The sequence below is a fragment of the Pimephales promelas genome, chromosome 25 (assembly GCF_988280905.1).
Source record: "Pimephales promelas chromosome 25, fPimPro1.hap1.1, whole genome shotgun sequence".
NCBI classification, from domain to species: Eukaryota; Metazoa; Chordata; class Actinopteri; order Cypriniformes; family Leuciscidae; genus Pimephales; species Pimephales promelas.
Genome location: NC_142793.1, coordinates 7362548 through 7376276, shown reverse-complemented (window position 1 = coordinate 7376276; position 13729 = coordinate 7362548). Strand labels below are relative to the sequence as shown.

General features: G+C 38.5%; 1 long non-coding RNA gene across 2 annotated transcripts; it reads right to left on the bottom strand.

Moving 5' to 3' along the window:
* Positions 1–4059: 4059 nt before the first annotated feature.
* On the bottom strand, positions 4060–8113 carry LOC148965004 (uncharacterized). 2 transcript variants are annotated; one of them, XR_016150695.1, is made up of 7 exons: positions 7466–8113; positions 6748–6849; positions 5782–6031; positions 5548–5609; positions 5343–5434; positions 5139–5257; positions 4060–5041 (listed from the first exon to the last, which is right to left on the bottom strand). It is a non-coding gene; the product is annotated as an uncharacterized LOC148965004 (long non-coding RNA). The 2 variants fall into 2 exon arrangements; XR_016150694.1 differs by having other exon boundaries at positions 6748–8110.
* Positions 8114–13729: the final 5616 nt, after the last annotated feature.

Sequence of the window (13729 nt, the reverse complement as noted above, 5' to 3'; positions counted from 1 at the left end):
ATATATCAAATTTATTTTAATGAATATATTAAAATTGGGGGAGGGAGGTTTGGTATATATTTGAGCAATATCTGCATAGCTGGTATATAACCAATCAAATCAGTATGCTACAAGGCCTAGGGTGGGCTATGTTTAAAAGTAACCAATAAAGTCCGTTTACTGGGTTTTCAATGTGTCCTGCCCTCCAATAGTGGTCTGGGTGTTGGGAGTGGCTTTAAAAGAACAACCAATCCAGTTTGGTTGGAAGGCAAAAAGGTGTGAATGTTTCCTGCAAAAAGGTGTGAATTTTTCCTGCTAAAAACTTTAATGGGATTACTTGCATGGCAACAAATGGCTCTAGCACGGAAGTATACGTCCACAACATACATCCGATTTGGTATCATTCCGGATGTATGCGGATATATACGAACCCATGGAATTTGACATATCCGGCCACTATACTCCTGGATTCTTCCGAATTTCAGCAGTGTATACAGGAGTATACTGGTCCAGATACACCTATTTTCATGCAGTGCAAGGTTCTTCCACAAGACCGAAGCACGAAGGCAAAGCCGCGTGACCTTGATCATGCGAAAAACGTTTTTCTCCTCGGAGAAAACCCCTTGGTCCTGAGCCATCACTGCATGGGTCTCATGTACAGAAGGCCATAAGTAATTATGTTGGACGCAACTGCCATGATATATACCCCATTTACTGCTGTAAAAGGCTACACCTAGAAAAGTGGTCCTCAGAGCCACTCTTCTTGGCGTTGAACAACAACCCCCAACATCTTTAAATGAGACGGAACGACATCTCAATGCCGAACTGCCACAAGCTCAGATTGAGCTAGGATCAATCAATCATTGATAGTATAACACGCAAATGCCCTGGAGTCCAGAGGAGCCAGAGCTGCATCCACGCATATTGAAAACAAAGGTGTGGGGTGAGAAACCTTGGCTGAATGGGAGAACCCGATATTGGTATGCTTCGCCCCCGAAAGCAAACCTCAGGAACTAGTGTTAATTTTACCAGCCATTTTTAAATTTAGTTTCAGTTTTAGTCCAAGAAAACATAATTTTATTCGTTTAGTTTTAGTCAAAAAATACTGTCAACATTTTAGTCTAGTTTTAGTCAGGACATCATTTTAACCTTTTACTTTTTTTGTCAGCAGATAATATTTAACATTTCCTAAAATTATTTCACATTTCAACATTTTCTCTCATCTTTTTGATAAAAAACACAATTTTAAGGAACACATGCAGACATGGAAGATGTTCTGACAATATTTGCATATTTATTTTGAACATTGTTAAGGTTCAAAGACACAAACACAAATGCTTGCATTAAAACAAATAAAATACACCTGACAAAGGAAACAAATAAATAAAATAAAGTGTATTATGAACTTAACACAAGTGCTGGCTGTTTAAAGCTAGTTCACATAGAATAATAAAATAAATAGATTTGAGGTCAATGTTGTGAAAAAAAAAAAAAAACTCCAACTGATACAACAAAAGTGCTTTCCTGCCAGCTAGTTCACATGGTATATAAAGGTACAGTATTTAAGGTGAAACAAGGCATAGCTTGCTAGAACGTATGAAATCTTATTAACTAATCTTTTTAAAGCGTCTGTCTGCTTTAATCAAATTTAACTGAAACTATAGTTGCCCGGCCAGTATAACATATCTAAGTTAGCATAAATTTAACTTCACATACAATTCTATCAACAAGTGGCTACGGTCGCTACGTGCTAAGAAGCTAACGTAACATAGCCAGCCTGGATACTAAATGCTATGAAAGTTAGCCATCATTAGTTAGTTTATCATTGTAACAAAATGTGTCCATATATCACGTCTCTTCTTTCTCCCGAGCCCCGTGCAAAGCATGTTTACTTTTAACCTGTCGCCGCCGCCTCACCGTGAATCCAGCTCCTGTCTGCTCCATGTGTTGTGTAGGCTACTCTGACTGACTGTGCCCGCCCGCTCCAGGTTTGAAAGTGGGTGTGTGGCGGACAGGGGTGTAAAGTAACGAATTACAAATACTCACGTTACTGTAATTAAGTAGTTTTTTTCAGAAATTGTACTTTTTTGAGTAAGTTTAAAATTGTGTAATTTTACTTTTACTTGAGTACATTTTAAATGATGTATCGGTACTTTTTCTCCGCTATTTTCCTTCTGTTTGTGGCCGTTACTCGTTACATGCTTGTTTTAATATGATTTTTATCCATCAACGTGATTGGATCGAGTAATCGGTCTCGTGACTGTCATCAATTCAAATTAAGCATAGAAAACTTACCGCCTATTCCTGCTGTTACTCGTGACTGCTGTGGATGTGCATTCATCACGCATCGATTCAATCCAGATATCAGCGTCTTCTTCTAATATGCTAAGGTACATTTCACATTTCTGCTTAATATGATATTTATATAGGCTGGCCTGTCTACATGGCCTAACATTTGGTCTGAGGTTGGGGGAATTGCGAGACATAATGCGGTGAATTCCCGCTCCCATTTACTTCACAATCATAGAGACGCGCGTCACGATCTGTGCACTGCCGCGTCTCGCGCTCGCCATGCCGCCAGATTCAGAATCAGTGCACATGCCGTTAACTTGAACTGCATTACTTAATAAGAAATTAGCACAGCTCGTTAATAAACAGCGTTTTTTGATTGATCCATTATATGACCCGTCTTCATTTGGAAAGTGCACTTGCGCAAAAACATTTTTCATGCTGAACTTTTTTTCTTTTTTTTTTGGATGCATGCTGCTGATAAAACAGACAAAGTTTGTTTGTTTCTTTTGTAGAAGTTTCCTGGATATAACTTCCCTATTTAATGCACGATTTTCCTTACAAATTATATTATCAGCATTAATGTGAGTAAATGTAGCCGTGTAAAATGTAAAGGATGATGCCACCCTTCTAGAACAATGCATTTACGTTTAAATTGTAACATACACTGCATGAAAATAGGTGTATCCGGACCAGTATACTTCTGTATACACTGCTGAAATTCGGAAGAATCCAGGAGTATAGTGGCCGGATATGTCAAATTCCATGGGTTTGTATATATCCGCATACATCCGGAATGATACCAAATCGGATGTATGTTGTGGACGTATACTTCCGTGCTAGAGCCATTTGTTGCCATGGCAAGTAATCCCATTAAAGTTTTCAGCAGGAAAAAATCACACCTTTTTGCAGGAAACATTCACACCTTTTTGCCTTCCAACCAAACTGGATTGGTTGTTCTTTTAAAGCCACTCCCAACACCCAGACCACTATTGGAGGGCAGGACACATTGAAAACCCAGTAAACGGACTTTATTGGTTACTTTTAAACATAGCCCACCCTAGGCCTTGTAGCATACTGATTTGATTGGTTATATACCAGCTATGCAGATATTGCTCAAATATATACCAAACCTCCCTCCCCCAATTTTAATATATTCATTAAAATAAATTTGATATATATATATATATATATATATATATATATATATATATTTATATTTATATTTAAACACACAAAGAACAATGGGAAAGTCTGAAATTTTTATTAAGGTATACAACACATTCCAAATAGCATTATAAACAAGCATTACAGAGGAATTGGGAACAAAAACTAGAAAAAAAAAGTATGAAGTAATAACATCTCAAAGGAAGAAAAAAAAATCATGGACATTCCAAAGAAAATTATAAACATACATTAAATAAATTGTTAACTTTTTATTTTCGTTAATTTTTTTTTACCCAATCATTTTAAAGGACAGATGTAAAGGAATAAAGTACACAGTGTATATAAAAAGTTACACATATATATATATATATATATATATATATATATAAAATATATGAAGAGTTCCATTTGAAATTTTCTCCTTTAATGATGATTTTTATCAAACTTGTATATTTAAGTAATTTCTCTTAAATAGCAATGATAATTGCCTATTAATTGTTATTTAAGTGAAATTACTAAACTTAAATATACAAGTTTGATAAAAATCATCATTAAAGGAGAAAATTTCAAATGGCATTTAGAGGCTTTTGCATCTGAACTCTTCATATATATATATATATATATATATATATATATATAAATAAAATATACGTAGATATTCCAAGTAAACAATATAAATAAATAGAACATTACAGAGAGTGCATTATAAACATACATTAAAATGCAAACAAGTAAACAAAATGGAGATAAGCAACATGGACAACAAAAAAAGGAACAAATATATGAAATAATACGAGAAAAATAAATAAGAAATTAAAGTGTATATAAAATATTCAAGGTGTACACTGCCGTTTATAAGTTTGGGATCGGTAAGAAGTCTCACATGCTCGCCAAGGCTGCTTTTTTTTTATATATAAAAAATACAAAAAAAGTAAGAGTAATATTGTTAAATATTATGACAATTTAAAATAAACGTTTCTATTGGAATACATTATTCTTGTGATCAAAGATGAATTTTTAGCATCATTACTCCAGTCTTCAGTGTCACATGATCCTTCAGAAATCATTCTAATGTGATGATTTGATGCTCAATAATTACCAAAGTTGAAAACAGTTGTAGACTTTTTAGGATTATTTGATCAATAGAAAGTTATATTTCATTTATTTAAATTATGATGTTTTGTAACATTATAAATGTCTTTACTGTCACGTTTGATTCATTTAATGCATCCTTGCTGAATAAAAGTATTGAGTTAATTTGAGCTATCCCCCCCAAACCAAAAAAAAAAATATCTTACCGACCCCCAAACTTTTGAACGGTTATATATATATATATATATATATATATATATATATTTTTTTTTTTATACGAGTTAACATTTTTCAAACTGCCATGATACGCTGGTGGTGTGACGCATAGTGTGGGTCAGCCTCTAGTCTGTTTTATAGTACCTAGCAGAGAGCAGATTGGTGGAGACCTCACCATTCACACTGGCCTTCCATCAACAATAGCATCATCTTCATCAGACATCAGTTCTATTGTTGCGGTCTTCCAAAGTTCCTTTTCTGTGTTGGTTTGTACAACCCCGGACCTGGTCTCCAGCAACTGAAAAACATGACAGTAACTTAACCACTAAAACACAGAGAGGAGGATAGTTACATTCTGAAGAGAAAAAAAGTGCTTAACCAGTTTCTTAACTTACCAGTCGCTTTCTTTGAAGGTTCTTTGCAATGCTCGTCATAGTTTTTCTTTTCTGGGCCTTTTCAGGCTGAGCCAAAGAATACTTCCTCCGCAAAGTCTCAAAATACATCTTCCAACCTGCTAAATATATCATAAATAAATGTAATGGCAATAAAAATAAGTAAAACAGAGGACAATAAAATGATTACAACATCTTTAAGATTACCTTTTACACATTCAGGGTCAACGTCTGTAAAAGTTGACCTTAATTCTTCGAAGAGGTAAGTGGTCACAGCCAGGTTATGTGATGAATTTATTCTGGGGGGGAAAGTTGCAGGTATCATTACTGAAATTCACTTTTGGCATTCCAAATCCATAGAGTAGTAGATTAAACTAACATTTAGGCTATAGTATATAAGAAACAGTCTTACCTGGTTTGTGGAACGTATTTGTGTGGGTTGTTCTCTGAATTATTGAGGCGCCTTACAGATTCCTGTAAAGTTTGAAATTAAAAAGTAATTAAATTGATTCACAATCTTCAAGAACCACAAAACTGAATTTTCAGTTGGAATAAGCTGACCATCACAGTAACCGCAAGAGACAAAACAATAATTGTAACCGAACTATGGCTTACAGCCACGTTATAGAACAATAATTGGACTTACCGCAATGTTCACGTCATGTGCCTTTTTTATTCTTTTTGAAGCGTTGTAAGATTCTTCATGTAACGTTAGTCTGTGCTGCTCATACTTTCGCTAAAGAGCATCAAGACGCTGGAGAGTCTCTCTGAGAAGATCAGGTTGTGGCCAAAGACAGATTGATCCTCCCTTTGTGATTCTGCATCACAGCTGTGGGGCATGTGGATGTGATCATCCTCATAGTTATCCACTGCATTACTGACTCTCATTGATGCATCTATGGAAATATTATAACCATAAACATTTTTTACATTAGTAGCTACTTAAAATAGATCATGGAGAATTCATTGATGATGGCACCCATAGTTACACAGAACAGTGTGTGAGAAAGATACATTAATTAAAAACGAAACAATACACAATCTCCTAACTCGCCATAAGTCAATATCAATATCTGAATGAGAGATGTAGCTAGCTGGCCTGCTAGCATCAGCAATCTCTGTATAGACCATTTCACAAGATGTAAACAACACTGGTCCAGAAGCACTTCCTGTTTCAGTTTTAACACTGTATAAACGTTGGGTTAAAGTACAACCAACAGAACAACTGAATCAAAAAGTTAAACAAACATATTCAAGATATTTTCTTTACATTTGAAATTAAGAAGCCTTTTACAAACTGAAACAGTAAGTGCATCTGGACCAGTGTTGTTTACATCTCGTAATGTGCAATAGCAGTAATGTGAGCTATTGTAAGACTAATGTAAGTTACCATACTATCTTGTACTACCGTGAATATTCATTCATTCATTCTTTCAGACTCTTAGGTCAATATCACAAAGTTAAATAAATAACATGTAGGCAATGGTAATCATGCAAGATTCATTGTATTTTGTTTACGGCTTGTTACTAATCTTAAAAGCATTCATAGAACGGACTTCACGAATCTAAAGTTAGGCAAACAAGCACATAACAGTTAGGCAAGTTAGCTTACCTGAATCTGACAATATTCAACACCCGGCGTGACTTCTTTATCGGAACATCGTAGCCGAGCCATTTCTGGGGTGTTCCTCAATCGGATTCCCGTCCTTAGGCCCTGTTAACACGAGAACGCTCGCGGGTGAAAACGTAAAAATATTTTATCGGATGTGCCTTTCGTTTACACGGCGATGGCGTTTTTGAGGCTCAAAAAAGCAAAAAAAAAGTGAAACCACCCTCCAGAGTGGAAATCTTAAATCTTAAAACGGTAAAAACGCAAAAGTTTGCTTGACGGTGAAAGTTGTACGCAGGCGCGTGGACTTGGTGTTGTGGTAGTATGCACTCCTAGCCGCCTGAAGTGCATACTACATTGAATTTCACACACTTTTGCGTCTCCATTTGCACGCGGATTTCTCACACAAAACGCTCGTCTAAACGCAGAATAAAAAAAAAAGATGACGCAACGCCACTTTTGCGTTTTCTCATCAGAATCGTTTCCGTGTTTAGCCTCAGTTGGGCACTTTCAAGCCTATGCTTCCAAATGTAGTGCCTTCCGCCATTGCCTCCGGTGCTCCTCGTCTGTGGTGGGTGTAGCTAAATCGTAAAGTGCACCACAACAACAATCTGACCGCCTCACATTATGTTCGTTACACCGTTGGTCCAATTGTTCTCTCCTCTTAATCCAACTGTTATGGCAGCACCTAACTGAACATTTAATACTTGCCATATTTTACCGTTCGTTTCAACTAGCGCAGAATCTCATCCCTCTCATGAGCCGGAAGTTGAAGTCTTTCTCAGACGGGAGTAAGATGACAAAACGAACGCAATGGCGTCACCCTTGTTGTCGTACAAAATAAGGTGAATAGAAGAAAACTGTTTCCAAACAAACGGTTCTCTTTGCTTCGGGAAAGAATGCTGTAATTTTAAAGTATTTTTCTCGCGCTTGAAGCAATACACTAACGTTATTGGTTGCACCTCCATTACGTCACCACATTTGTTGTGTTTATGGTTGTGAGTGGTGAATTTCAAACCTCAAAACGCCCCCTTTTCTTGCAGCTTGTTTGTTTGCGGAAGGACTTATTCACTCAAACCACAAACCTCGGTATGACGCGTTGCAAGTGAATCTATTTAATTTTGTGAATAAATATGATGCAGCTGGACTTACCTTTCAACATGGAAGGATAACCAGCTGCTGACAATAACACGGGAAAGCCCGGTGGTTTTGCGACCACTCGTTTCACATCATGCATGCCCAAAGAATTAACTCTGCCAAAACCGTGATGTCATTGTCCATCTCAGTTCAGATCTCATATAATGGTGTCAATGCAGGCAGTTCAATAACATTGTTGAATATTAAATAAAAATGTCCCCAACTAAGCAAAGCCAATGGCTACAAATGTTGTTGTCTGCAATTGGTAAAACTTCACAATAAAAATTTAGATATTCTGAAATGTTTCCCTGTATTTTTTATTTCATTAAATATTCAGATGTTTTTGTGAACGTATATTCATGGTGTTTATTTTGTCCTGTTTTTATAAAAGAATATTTGATTAGGATACTTTTTTTCATACAGTGGTTTTAAGGCCCCACAGGCGACATAAGCCAACCCTAGAGTTGGCTTTAGTCATTGCTAGTTCTTTGACGTCGGTTTTCTGTTTTAGGGCCTTAAGAATTTATTTATTTTTCTGTACAAAAAAACTTGTTTGCTGTAGACCAGAGATAATTTTCAATCCTGAAGTCCTCTGCCACTCCTCCCTCTGAGAACAGCCAGCACCCTTAGTGTCAGTCATTAACATATGAAAGGTCTTCTTCACACCTCTCACACCCAGCAGTGTTTCAGCTGTATATGTCCGTGAAATTTCACGGATTCCTGTATATGCCCGCTTAGGTGAGGTTTCCGGGTTTGTCTGGAAATATACTGTTCCGTGTTACTCTAATCCGCTTTTTCCCACATACATCCAGCAAACATCAAATTGCACAGGAGTTTACCATGCCCGGATATTGCCGGATTTGAGTCTTTTCATGCAGTGATATTTAATAGCATGGAATAAAAGTGTGTAATTAGTGTTAGCTCACTATCTTAGCCTTTTTCAGTGCATTAGTTGAGGTAATATGATAATATTAGTGATTCTCATTTATCAAAACACTAACATTGGTACCGTTTTGGAGAGAAATTGGGTATTTTTTAATTTTATTTAACCCATCTCTTGGTGTGTGATGCTGAACTATCATATGAGTTTCTAAAGGTTTTTGAATTCTTTGCACAGTTATGAATATTGATATTTTATGTGCAACAATAACATGCTCAGGCCCAGTGGTTTTTTGCCTAATTTTAAATGCTTTTCCCCCCAAATAATATGATTTAAATGGTGATGAGTGTACTGATTTGATGCATTTTAAAAAGATGGATGATAGATATTCTTCAATCTTTCTTACAAAGAACAAATGTGAATTCCAGTATGTGCATTTTTTTTAATTTATAAATTGTAGTGCTCAGTGTTTATTATAAGGGTTAGAATCCGCACCTCAGTACTCACTACTCACTACTCTTGAGTACTTTTAAATAAGCTACTTTTTTACTCTTACTCAAGTAGTTTTTTGGACAAGTACTTTTTACTCTACTCACACTACATTTTTTGGAATGTAATGGTACTTTTACTTGAGTATGTTTTTTCAGTACTCTTTCCACCACTGGTGGCGGAAGAGCTGACGAGGAGGAGGAGACAGGATTTGACAAAACCATATCATATAATAATATGTAATTTTCGTCTCGTCTTTGTTCGTGAACTAAAATGTCCATAGATTTTAGCCCAGTCTTTATTTACCGAACTGCATTTTCGTCTCGTCTTTATTAGTCTACGAAAATTATTTCTGATTTACTCCCAGTTATTGTTTATTGGTGGAGATTTTAGTCTCGTCTCGTCTAGTTTTCGTTCGGTGAAAAATGTGCGTTGACGAAAATATTTTCGTTTAGTTTTCGTTAACGAAATGAACACTATCAGGAACCTCCTGTGATGAGGATGGAAAGATAAGTAAACGTCCCTTAAGTTATTGAAAGAAACCAGTCCTCAGACTAAATCTGTGACACAATCATATTTAGCGTAAGCATATTGAACTTAAGATTCTGAAACCTGCTGTTTAATTGACACAGGTCTAGAGTAGGACGCAACACCTCATCCTCTTTCCGAAACAATGAAGTAATGGCTGTCTGCTGGGAGGAGGAATCCCTTCTACAGCTCCTTTTACAGAAGTGTCAATACTTCCTGCTCCATAACCAAAGCCTGCTCGGGTCCACCACTACAAGGAGGACCCCTAGAAATCTGGGCGGACGAGAACCGCTGAAACCCTTTTCTATGGTGTGCAGGACCCACTGAGAAATGTGTGGCAGTAGTTTCCACGCTGCCAGAAATTCTACTAGGGGAACCAGTCTCTCAAGACTGGCCATTGGATTTGTTTGAACAATCATTTCGGTGCCACAACGGTGGAACAACCGAACTGACCGCTCTACAACCCTCGGAGGAGGATCGTATGGGGACGCCGACACCTCGGTGCCCTGAACGGCGAACCGGCAGGAAACAACCGAACTGGCAGCGCTGCGACCCTCCTCAGAGAGTCGCACCCCAGAGGTTGCCGAGGAGAAACGATTTCTCAAAATTGTCTCTGGCCCGGAGGAGCCCTCAGAAGCCTGATAGCCTCATTTTTTGCGACAGGACTTCTTGTCTAAGCTTTATTAGAGATGATGACAGATCTTGCCTACCTCTTAACTAGCTTAGTTCCTACGCCCCTCCTCGGAGGACCGTTGGAAAAAGTAGGCACCTCGGCGCCCTGAAACGGCAAACCGACAGGGAAACCGAACTGACTGCCGTTTTTTAAAGCTTGTTTGGGGACACTGAGACCTTGGTGCCCTGAAACGGCGAACCGGCAGGGAACCAAACTAGCAGTGCTGCGACCCTCTTCAGAGAGTCGCATCCCAAAGGGCGCTGAGGAGAAACGATTTCTCAAAACCGTCCCTACCCCAGAGGGGACCACCCTTAGACGCCTGACCGCCTCAGCGTCAGGACTTCTCCTTTGTCCAAGCTTTTTTAGAGATAAAACAGTCCTCAGATCTTGCATATCTCTAACTGGCTATAGACTGTTCTGTTTTGCACCTTGTGCTGCGAGGAGCTTCATAGGCCGAGACTGCTCTCGTCCAGCAGTCTCAGGAACATTGGTGAGGAAGAAACCTCTGGAACACCGCTGAATGGATTATTTCATAGTTTTCTTGAAAGCGGAGCGTCCAGAAGAACAGACATATTTATATCTTTATTTTCCATTATCTTTATATCGGAAAAACATATATACATATATATAATTCTGTGGCCACCGGCGGGAACAACCGAACTGGCAGCGCTGCGACCCTCCTCAGAGAGTCACTCCTCACACTCATTCCATACCCACCAGGGCTGCCTAATAAAACTGTATTCATTATTTATGATGGCTGGTGGGTAACGCCGGGGTTAAAAACGATGACACCGACTCGGGAGAGCGAAAGCTCGCAAGCGTCTCTTTAACCCGAGGCACTGAAATACCCAAACATTGCTATAATTAGACATCTGGGGATTAAACACATAAAATATAAACCCAGATGAGGAGGCTGAGATGCAGAGTTTTCTAGTTTTTAAGATAAATTTAATCTAAAAACTCTTATTTATTTTTCAATCTCATAATGTTCAGCTAGCCAGTAAAATTTTAACTGGCAAAAGCATAAATAAAACCTCCTTTTAAAAGCTCCTCTTTATTCAGCAGATATGAGCTGACTTATTTATTCATCATTCATTTAAAACTCAAACATCTGCATTTCTCTTAACATTTTTATTTGTTTTGTACTCTTTCTTTTTAAAACAAAACACTAACGATACCAATTCCTCGGAACTGGAAATCGCAGTCCACTAGATCTGGCATGTGAAAGCTGAGATAGAGCTGAGCTCGTCCCAACCCGCGTTGTCAGATCCATTTGCGAACCCCGAAATGCGAGTCGTCTCCGTGCCTCGGCAACAGAGAGACCCGCGCGGGGAACGCGAACCGAACCGAACCGAACCGTCCTCCTCGGAGAACGCCCGGCGGGAGCGGACAGCTTCTGGCAATGCCCACAGTCAGCAGCTCCCTCGAGAACTGACCGCTGGCATGCTCCACTCCCAAACATTGCAACAAATAGCTGATGTGTGTCCCCACCCGTGATGTAACGAGGGCAGGGAACCACACACCGTCTATAATCTTGCTTGCCATAAATATAGATAGTGATAAATATTTCTTTTCTTGGCTTTGACAAACAACAATAAATAGACAAGGACAGAGTACAGAGATCGCTTGCTGAAGACTACAGAAGCTGTCGCGTAGTGATGTGTCGTTCATGAACGATTCGTTCATTTTGAACGAATCTTTAATATGACTCGGGACTATCGAGTTGTCTCAGGGAGTGATTCGTTCATCTTGTGTTACCCGCGCATGCGCATTGCGCAACATATGGATTCTGAATCTGTACTGGAAACAGAAATGATTAGTTCATCTCTCGAGTCTCGAGTCCGAGTCTTTCGTTCTTCCTGTCAGTCCCATAGAGCCTATGCTGTCAGTACCGGAAAGAGAAATGATTAGTTCATCTCTCGAGTTCGGGTTCGGGGGGTCCGAGTCTTTCGTTCTTCCTGTCAGTCCCATTGAGCCTATGCTGTCAGACCACCGGAAAGAGGAATGATTAGTTCATTTGAGTCTTCGGGTTTGAGTCCTTCGTTCTTTAGTCACGTGAATTGTCACCGTATTGAATACCCAAATTCACAAACTTTTTACAAACTAATTCACAAACCTTTTACAAACAAGCACGTAGATGATGTATAATATAATAGTAATTAATTAATGTACAATATATAATAAAACACAAGATGCATAATATAGAAAAGAGACGGACAGGGACAATAGTAAGGAATAAGGAATAATGGACGTTTATAATGTTTATTGAACATTTGTATTTTAATGCCTATATAACACAATATTCAGACGCAGTCAATAATACGAATCTAATGTTGTATTTGATGCGAGACCCGTGGCCACGTGAGAAAAGAACGACGGACTCAAACCCGAGACTCAAATGAACTAATCATTCCCCTTTCCGGTACTGAAAGCATAGACTTAATGGGACTGACGGGAAGAACGAAAGACTCGGACCCGCCGAACCCGAACTCGAGAGATGAACTAATCATTTCTCTTTCCGGTGCTGACAGCATAGACTCTATGGGACTGACAGGAAGAACGAAAGACTCGGACCCGGCCGAACCCGAACTCGAGAGATGAACTAATCTTTAATCTTTCCGGTTCTGCTATATCGCATAGCACGGCCCAGCAGACAGCACAGATCAGAGTCAGAGACTGACGAGTCAACAGCTAACGTCTCGAGACATGAGAGGAGGAGAACAAACCTGATAAATATGAAGTTGCAAAGCAAAGAACGTCTCGGATCAGGAGGTGAGGTGAACTATAACAGGGTCAGACTGCATAGCCTGAACTTGAGACCCAGCAACTAATTAATAGCTAACGTTACAGTTATTTCAGTTGCTTTTGGCTTTGGCTGCATTACCCTATTATGTTATTTTTACAAATGTAATTAAGATTTTCGTAAGTACTAGATGTATGGGATATTTAACATGACATTTTAATTATATAATTATGAAATGACCGAAATGAACGAAATGACTCGATAAAAGATTCGTTCATTTTACTGAACGAGACTCAAAGATCCGAATCAGTAAAATGATCCGAACTTCCCATCACTACTGTCGCGGTCTGATCTCAAGGGTGCTTTATAGTTTCCTGGTCGATGACGTCACCTGACGTCCTACTCTCTCATTGGACTGATTGTACATTTCATGAATATAGTGACCAAAATTATCATATACACAGAATCTTGTTCAAAACAGCCTAATACACAATGAAATCAATTCACCAAGTCAATAACATTAAAGATTTGTTTT